Source organism: Pteropus medius, unplaced genomic scaffold (assembly GCF_902729225.1).
Source record: "Pteropus medius unplaced genomic scaffold, Ma_sr-lr_union100, whole genome shotgun sequence".
In the NCBI taxonomy this organism is placed as follows: Eukaryota; Metazoa; Chordata; class Mammalia; order Chiroptera; family Pteropodidae; genus Pteropus; species Pteropus medius.
In genome coordinates, this window is record NW_024342467.1 from 3134266 (window position 1) to 3144705 (window position 10440).

Sequence of the window (10440 nt, forward strand, 5' to 3'; positions counted from 1 at the left end):
GCTTAGAATTAGTGTTTTAATTACGGTTTAAAAATCTTGTATCAAGTAGCATGATCTGAAGTTAGATAAAATGCGACAAAAAATATCTCGGTAGAGTAATAGAAATATAGGAGTACCAGGAGTACCAGGTTTGCTCTACCTAGCCAAGTTCTCAAAGGAGAAAGAAAAATCATTAGCAAGTTACCACTTCTTCAGTGGTAACTAAACTGTTTTGGTTTTTGACTGAAACATGTTTCATACCTGAGCAAGCAAGCTTAAATATATATTTTAAGTTTATATTTTATAAGTAGCTTTAGAAATGACAAGGGAGAAAACAAATATAATTCCTAATCTAGTGATTTTTACATGTGTTTAAAATAATTAGTTTTCAAAAGGATCTTAAAAAGATTTGAGACTTTAGTCAGTGTGTTTCATCTTAAAGCAATTTTATAATAACGATTCCAACGTTTATTTTCATTACATGAATTTCATATTCATGAATAGAATATACTGATAATAGCATTTAAAAAAATTATTCAAAAGAAATTAGAACTACAAAGAACTCTAATCCCAAATCTGCTTTAGATATTTCTTAAATTCTAAAGAATTCACTTCCCAAACGAACAAAACTGATTTTTCTGCCCTGTTGATAATTTGTGAACAATTATTTCTACTGCGAATAAATACAAATGGAGACATCAGTGGTATCTTTAAAACTTCGAAGCTAAGAATAAGGTTTAAGTCAGATTTTTTCATAGGGAATGTTTACCCAAATGTAAACTTTGTATCTAAAATTGTTTAATTTCAGTAAAAAGTCTTTTATCCCAAAAGTTATTTGCATATAAATTGTACTTTTTAAAGTTACACCATTATTTATATACTGCTTTTAATTGTATCCTTGCCAGATAACTTATGTTTTTTAAATTAAGCCATATAGAATTTCCTAACATTACATTATTTGGATATTCAAGTTATTTGTCACAATTAAAAGCATAACCTTCAATGTCTTTTTCTTACTAAAATACTAGCTGATTGTTCTTTAAGCCTGTTCCTGGTTTTAAAAAAAAAAGATAGAAATGCTTTCAACAACCTGAACCACAGAATTTCCATTCTTTTTGTGCTTTTTTTCCCCATAATGTCTTATCATAATGAAAATACTACACATATTTACTTATTTATTTGTTTATTGTCTGTATACCTATACTATAATGTAGTAAACATGAGAACAGATTCTTGTCTACTAACTGCTGCAGCACTCAATTATCACTCGAATATTCATCAATGAAAGGAAACCTTCAAATAACATTCTTCAACTTTTATAGAATCTAAAATAAAAAATTTTAATATATTCAAGGTCTTTCATATGTCAATATGAAAACATTGTTTAGCATTTTTTCACAATAAAGTTTTTAAGGTATGTGTGGTACATTTTTTTAGACATAATGCATTTGCACACTTAATAGACCACAGTATTGTATAAACATAACTTTAATATACATTGGGAAACCCCAAAATTCATGCAACTCACTTTTTTGTGATACTTTATTGCATTGGTCTGGGACTCGCAATATTCCCAAGGTATGCCCGTATATACAAGGCACTGTATTTGGTACTATAAGGGATACAAAGAGGAAAGTAATACAGTCCTGACATCAAAAAAAGACAGTTTAGTGACTATGAATAAAGTGATCCCTCCACCTTGATTTCTTGGATACTTTACCCTCCTTTATTCTTCAGTGTGCATCTCAGTTCTATGGCAGAGAACAGAGATGGGGTACAAATATAACGTTTGTGTTGGGAGAGATGGGAGAATGGGATATGGGGTCATCTCAAGCTGTAAGCATGCTCAGTTGGTCCTAACTGGCTGAACAAATATTTTCTATGAATGAAATGGAAGGGAAATATTGGGAAGCACTATACTTTAAGGAGGTGGTAAACAATTTCTCACTATTAATCCTAATAACTGACAGGAAGTACGTGGCATATTTCACAAACTTTGATTAGAATGGACTGTAGTATTAACATTTTCCCTTAAATCAACTCTGAGCTTTAACTTAGTTCTGCTTTTATAATTATATGACTTATTGAAGGCAAAGAAACATATATGTCATGTTCCACATAACAACATTTCAGTCAACAAGTGACCACATGTAGGCGGGTGGTATACCATACAGCCTAGATGCATAGTAGTCTATACTATCTAAGTTTGTGTAAGTGCACTGTGTGATGTTCACACAATGATGAAATTGCCTAATGATGCATTTCCCAAAATGTGTCCCTGTCATTAAATAGCAGTGACGGTATATGTATTCTTAATTTTGAGGAATACTAAGATAAAAACTGACTTCTGAGTCCAACTTCTGAGTCTTATATACCAATTCTAGGTATTTACACATATTAACTTATAAGGAGATCAAAATGACTTTATATAGAATGAGTCACTTAAAACATTCATTTCAAAACAACATGATTTTAAGTGCTGGTAGGTTTATTTAAATTCTCTTTTCACTTTCCAGTTGTATGCAAGTTCATTTGCCCATAGTGGTAAGCATTTCTATTCAGATTACCTAGAGCTCTAGAACAAATCTTGGCAGCAAGCTGCCACTTTAAATTGTTTTACAAACAACTATTTAAAGTTTTGAACAGTTCACTCTAATAGGATTTCAGTTGAGCTGCAGATATTTTAGCCTGACCAGTTGGCTGTATCCAGAATTAATTGGAACTCTAGTGCAAATAATATACATATTCATCTGCATTTATTTTTCGAGGCTAAGTTACTTTGTAGCTGAAAAGTTGGAACATTGCAGCAGCCTAGTAACCGTGTCTATTTACTCTTTCTATGGGCATTATTTTCTATCTCATGTAATAGATAATGTAATGATGTGATTATTTGGGTTTGATTCTCGGCCCACTCATAAATCTATGATCTTATAATTACATTTTTTTTAAAGAAAGATAAGGCTAACACAAGCCCACACTTTGTATTCAAATTCATTTATTTCAGATATCAATTCTAATCAAAGTGAATTGAAATTTACACTTGAATGCACAAATAAAGAAATGCAAAAAAAGTGATTTCTTTTTCCATTCACAATGGAAAATATTAAAGATTTATATTAACCCTTGGTGGCAAAGTATGGAAATGGTCCTTATTGTACACTCTTGGCAGAAGTCTGAACGTTGCCTTATTGGAGAGCAGTTTGTCATTCTCTCTCAGTTTAAAGTGTATATTTACCTGAATTTAACAATATCTTTTCAAAATTTTTTCTTCCTTTATTATTTATATAAGTAAATAAACAGACGTATGGATTTCAAATTTTAGGATTTAGTTTAAATGTAAATGCTATAGTATGTTCTTCCTAACCCAAATTATTTTTTTGTAAGAAAAGGAATAGTTCTATTTGAAAAACAAGAACTTATAATTGACTAGAAACTAAAGAAATCTGCGAAAAAGAAACATAAAAAAAGAAAAAGAGGAATGCACAGAGAGAGAAAGAGAGAGATGGTTAATTAAATCATTGGCCACCAGTGATTGAACTCAATCTCTATATATAAATGGAAAGATGTAGGCCATGTGATGATACCATTCAAAAAGATGGAAACAAGAAGTCAAAGGCCTGAAGGGGCAGAAGTGGAAGCAGGAGCCAAGGGAAACTTAGCGTGATCATCCTGGGATAAAACAATGGGAATTGTACCAAACATCTCCAAAATATAGAAAGCAAAAAGTGATATTGGACACAGAGAAATTGACAAGTAGACAATGCTAATGGGAGACAACATTTCTTTCCTTGAAACTGAAAGTTAAGGATATTTATGATTTAGAAAAAAACAGAGTTAAGTACTCTAAACCAGAAAGTACATATTTTTTCAAACACGCATAAAATTTTGTCAGTCCATTACTATATGGGCAGACCATAGGCAATTTCCACTCACCCTGAATGCAATACAACTAGGATTCAATTAAAAAAATAATGAAATTGCATAAAGTTGGAAATTTAAAAGTTGCATAACACAAAGCAAATAGGAAATAAAATGGAAGTTACTTGGAGCTGAATTGAGACCTTACATTTCAAAATCTTTCATACATATCCAAAGTGACAGGAAAAGTTGTAACCTAAAATGCACATATTAGAAAATAAGATCGATAATAAGTACTGTGTATTTCCAACTTGCAAAACTAGTAAAAAAGAAAAAAGTCAACAAAGTAGTCCCAAAGAAAATAGAAGAAAAATCTATAATGATAGAACCAAGACAATAATAACAAAGCAGAGATTATTAAAAATTGATTCCAAAACTCAGGCCTTCTATTTCCAGCCTGTGGTGAGTTTGTGTCTAGAAGAGATCTTCCCCACATAGAACTCCTAAAAACAGTGCAAAAATATTTTTAAATACATGGCTAGCCTAGTGAGAAAGAAACCCTTGGAGGCCAAAAATCACTTACAATTATAAGAAAGTGTTGCATGTCAAAAAGTGTGTGAGGTAACAAAAGGATTGCAAGATATCATGGAGTTAGTCAAAGGAAATGTTATAGCCTTTAACACATTTGTTGGAAAACTAAAACGATGAAAACTAAATTATCCATAGTTTTACAAAACTGAGGGTAAGAGAAAGGAGAATAATATTAAATAAACCCAGACTTCAAGGCCTCATTCATCTCCAACACACATTTGGAAGTCTGAAATCTTCAGGGAATGGGGAGTCCTTTCCATCAGGTCCAGAATTAGCTTCTTATTTTCTACTGACCCATATGCTAAAATGAACAAGTGTTTTCTCTCAACACGAGCAATATACAGGATGACTGTAATAACACTGCTCCTTAGTAAAGCAAAGAGATAGGAATTATCATTGGGACACCGTAGTGACACCAGTGTCCAAGGTGTCAATACTGAGCCCTTTGGGAAAAGGAGGAGAGGGTAGAGATTGAGTTCAATCACCAGTGGTCAATGATCTAATTGGCCGTGCCTATATAATGAAGCCTCCATAAAAACCCAGAAAAGACAGAGTTTGGAGAGCTTCTTGGTGGGTAAGTGCATCTACATTTTGGGAGGGTAGTTCCATGGGCACAGAAGCTCCTGCATTCAGGACTCTCTGTACCTCATCCAATGTATCAAGTCATCAGGATGTCGATCTGTATCCTCTATAATATCCCCTATAGTGAACTGGCAAATATAAGTAAATGAGGTTGTGAGTGAGAGTCATTATTGAATCCAAGGAAGGGGTCATGAAAACTCCAGTTTTTAGCCAGTGGGTCAGAAGTATAACTTGAACTTGTAACTGATGTCTGAAGTGGAGGCAGTCTTGAGGGACTGAGCCCTTAGCCTATGAGATCTGATGCTGTCTCTAGATAGTGTCAGAATTGAGTTAAATTTATAGGATACCCAGTCCATGTCCACTGAGAATTGGAGAGTTGCTTGGTGGTGTTGGAAATCAAACCACCCACCAACTACTTTTCAGCCCTTAAGTATTTCTCCTCTTCTCTATATCTCTAGAAGGAAACAAAGTGGCCTTTCAACTAGAAGTCTTTCTAAAAGCTGAGTGAACATTATTTCTGCTATGCTACCTGAAGTGGATGATGACCTGTAACTCACAAGAGACAATCTCAGGAAAAATGAGCTAATTTTGTAAACTTGAAATGTGATTCTCAGATGCAGAATATTAAAAAGCCAACATTTTTACAAGAGCCATTCAGCACTCCAGGGGAAACTTGATCTGTCTGAATTATAATAAGCTATAATTATAATAGTCAAGTGCAGCTCACAGGGGTACTAAGCTTTGATGACTCAATATCTGTGGAACCTCTGAAGTTATGTAAGCGTAAGTGAATAAGTAGGGAAACCATATACCATTGTTATTTCTGCATTAAATCTCTCCTCATAATTTCTTATGATGTCTTGTAAAGTAGGCACTGTATGAGACTAATATATAAAGAAAGTTATGAATGAAATAAAGCATATAATACATAGTAGTGACTTCCAATGAAATAATTATACTTTTATATTAGTGAAAGAGAATGGAGCCATTAATTGTATCTCTAAAAAGTCATTCCTAGGTTGTAAAGTAGGAAAATGAAAATCTGGAATAGATGCGTAAGACATAAATGTCTACAAAGAATTTGAAAAAACACTTGCTAAGTTTTTTTCTTATTGAGGAAGCAGACTTAAGTTGCTTTTTTTTTTTACACTGAAGAAAAGGGAATAATGTTTTCTCTGTTTAATTTACTACATAATAGAAATTGTGTACATTATTTTATACATGTTCCTTTCTGCCTTTCTATCCTCCCCTCCATTACTAACATTATTTATTCAATATGGTAGTATTTTTAATATTCCTAGGTTTAAAAAAATCTTCACAACCCTTTATATCTTTGTTACGTTTTCCAAAATGCACCACTGTGATTGTCATATTGTCCTTCATTTCCACTAAATTAACTAAAGATAGAATACATAGGCCTGAAAAATCTTTTTAACAAGCTCTATTGTAATACCTCAGTCTTCACCAGTGGAAGATTCATTTCTGCCAATAAGTATTTTCTTTTAAAATGGAAAATCCCCTGAGAGGATTCTGTTGAGAAAATTGCTCTTCTCATTCTTACTTTTTCCCTTTCTTCTAGCTGACATCGTTTCCCTCAAGTCAAAGAGAATTTCTAAGGGTGAGAAGGAAAGGAAAAATAATAAGGTCACCTCTTTATGAGGAGAGTAATTCTAGGTAGGACAATTCCATACCAAGTTCTGAGCAAGTTCCTCATCCTGAGAGAAGGCAGAGGGGACATGGAGTGATGGGAGGACATCAACATGAAACGCCATGCTTTATGTTCTGCCTAGGAAGGAATGTGATTGCCAGTAAGTATCAGAGTCTTATGCCTCTGATCATATTTTTCATTCATTAAATAGTCTTGCCAGCATTCTGCTTTGTATTTACAGTGTTATTTTGAAAACAGTTAACTGTATTTTATGTGCTGAACATCCTAAATATTTTCTGCTCCAGTAGCATTGTGATCAATACAATTCTCAGACTTGAACAACAGGAGCCACCATCACAGAAGGTGCTGGAGCTGCCCTTCACTATGTCACTCTCCACAGAGCTAAGGGCATGTGGCCACTTGGAGACTGTGTTCTACCCTCTAGAGCATGCCATGAGTACCTAGACTCTGGATTGTCTCTTCCACAAGTCCCTAGCCCGCTTTTCACCCTGTGGGTTCTTTTCTAGAATCTCCCTTCCCACAGGCCTGATTGTAACAGGGGTCCACACTCCTGGATTCTAGGGGTGGTCAAGAGATAGCTATAAGCAGAGACGTCCATGGATCTTGGATGTGCAGTAGTCCTGTAGGCATTGGAGGCCCCTCAAGTGCAGAATGATGTTAGGATAGGAAGGACAGGGAGGGGGAGTGAGTAGTTACATAGAGAGAGCTGGTGGCAGGTGATTAACTCCCGCTATTCCCACCTTCCGTTGTAAAACAAAGAAAATTCTGATGTCTCTGTTAGAACCTGTACTTCCAGCCTCAAGCTTCTTCCAACACTTTTAAAGAAGAGCCCAGGAAGTGGGGTACCAAGTGGACAGAGAATTCCAGGCAGGCACCAAGTGGACTCTTTGGCAAAGAGTCCCCTTTTCCTACCTAGGCTACCTTGCCCACGAAGTTTCTGGCAAAAAATGAAACTAATTTTGGAATCGTGCTATTCATCTTACTATTTTTTTTAACTGCGTTTAAAAAGAACATTATAAAGCTGCATTTGTTTTTACAAAGTAGAAAAGTTTTGTTTTTAGCAGTTTGTTGGCTTGTTTATTATATCTTTTATGGATGAAAAGGGGGTGCTGTAATAAACCTAATTGAAAGTACCCTCACAGTATGATCTGATCATAAATTCTTAATTTGGCAGGTCATGGTCAGTAGTCACACCCTAGGCATAACTTCTTTAGTAAGAGGCTTATCTTTGCTTTAAGCAAGCCCTGTCTATTTTTTCTGTGCATCTGGGTTAACATAGCTTTGAAAATTTCCTTTACAGACCCCTCAAGAGAGCACATAATTTTAACTATTCTGTAATCTGATCTCCATGGAACCACCTAGAGAGCAGATAATCTTAACTCTCCTGTAATCCTATGCCCACATCTTCCACCCACCTTGTAATCTTCCTTACTTTACCTCATTAATATTCATAAAAGAAACTGCAAACCGTCATTCTCTGTAGCATTTTTCTTAGTCTGTTGAGATCTTTCTTCCAGGCATATCCTTAATTAACTTTAATAATATCTTATAAAAATTTTCTATAAGTTTAGACATTGTTACGTCAGCACTTTTATATTTGAACAGGTTGGACCAGATTATGAAACAGAGCAGTTCTGGCTTTCCTGGGTATAATTTTTGTTGTAGAATTGAGAGAAAATTACTGATGCAGATGAGTATTCTTCTAGGAGAAGAAAGCTCTATAGAGAAGGTGGCTTGTCACTAGACCAGAGACAACCAGAGGTGGTATCACATGGAACAAAATGAAAGAATGAATATCTTGACATAATTCTCCCCACTCCCTCTAATCTCCTGGCTTTATCTCATTTGCTGAAGCCACCAGCTGTGAGCAAGGGAATCACTGATGCCTTCTAGAGTCAGGGGACACAAATCAGGGTGGGAAAAGATGGGGAAGGTATCTGCAGGGACACATAGAGGGTAGTCAGCACAGCGATGGAAGCAAAACATAAACGAATGTATCAAACAAATTACTCCCTCCCTGGAGTGAATTAGTTAAATGTGTTAAAATAATAAGTTTGAGGTTTAAACGAACTTTCAGTTTGGGCTTAATTTACTTTATCATACATCTCTGATTTGTCTCACAACTTTTTAAATAAATTCATGGAAAGATTTAATCAGAAATATGAAAATTACTCTAGAAAAAAAAATCAATCTTCTTAATGACTACATTATAAGCCAACAGACTAAAATGATAACCAGCTTGCCATGATTGTCCAGGCCCTGCAGGGTTCAGTGTGAGTGCTGTGAAGTGGAATGAAAGGATACGGCAAAACAGAGTTTTTCAATTGATTTTAATAACCTTTGAAATTAGAAATAGATGTTCTCTGACAAATAGGTTAACCTTCTTATTTTTCAGTGAAGTTTTATTACACTGCAGCTTTTCATACAAGTGCTGGTATTGAAGAAAAGTGGATTTTGTTTATACAACTTTATATATTTTTAATTGTACATTATCCATTACCCATTTTCTAATTCAAAACAATCATATTCCATAACAATAAGAGAAATGGAAAAATAATGATAACAAGTTTCTTTAAATTTCAGTTGAATTTAGAAACATTTTTTTCTCAGTATTAAATTCCTTTATCAATCTAGCATCACAATGTTGAATTTTTTCTTTACCAATGTAATAACTGATTGTGTATGGTTTATTGTCTATTCATGGTTATCACTGGGGATGACAAAGAAGCAAGAGACACCTAATAGAACCACCTAAATGTCAGATATACTCTTTCCTGACTCTCTTACTAGCAGCAACTTTATCTCTTCATGATAATTAGGTTCCATTACCTCCCACCCTACCCCAGTATAGTAACTCTTGCTTTGCCTATTTGTCTTTTGGTAACAGGACTCCAAAATGTCCAGGCAGCAATCATAGCTGTAGGTTCAGTAGCAAACCCTTGCTGTGTGCCCTGGTAGAACCGTCCCATCCTTTACCTCTCCCTAGACAAGTACCTCCAATCCAGCAGAACCTAAAGCTGTGGGAGAATTAAGCACACATTCCTCAAGTAGGTCAGGGGGAGTGATGATGAAAGAGTCTACCTATTTCCCATACCTTGCACCTAGCCCCACGCATTCTAGCTTTTGAGAAAATATCACCATATAATGGCTTTTGATTTAAGTAAGTACTACATATTATATTCTTCTTGAAGAACAACATCTCAACTCCCAACCATTCAGGGTATCATCCTGAGGCTGTAGTTTCAGATGGGCATTTAAGAAGCTGTTCCAAAGTGTTATCAGCCTGGAAGCTTTAGGGTGATAAGGCATATAGTAGGAACAGTGGAGTCCATGGTCATATGTTCTCTGCTGTACTGTTAGGCAGACAGATAGACATGAGCAACAGGGGAATGAAGGCCCAACCCAGAGACCACTTTCAGGACCTCCCCCAAACACCCACTTTATAGTTTAAAATTACTGTTACATCCTGGAATACAAGGAAGTAAAAACCACAATAATAACCACTGGTTTAGACCACAAGCACTTGCTCAATTAGTACATATACTGATCTTCCCTAACCTTAGCCTCATTATGTCATCATTATAATATTGTACATATGCCCAGAAGTTCTTGAATCTAACTATAGCAGAATGAATTCTGGGTAACCGTATGCACAATAGACAAACTCCCTTCATCTCCCCCACATGCATTTCATTGCCAGAGGAATTTTTCTGGTTTTTCCACTTTGCCCATGAAGACTAGAATGCCAGGAAATAAATGCC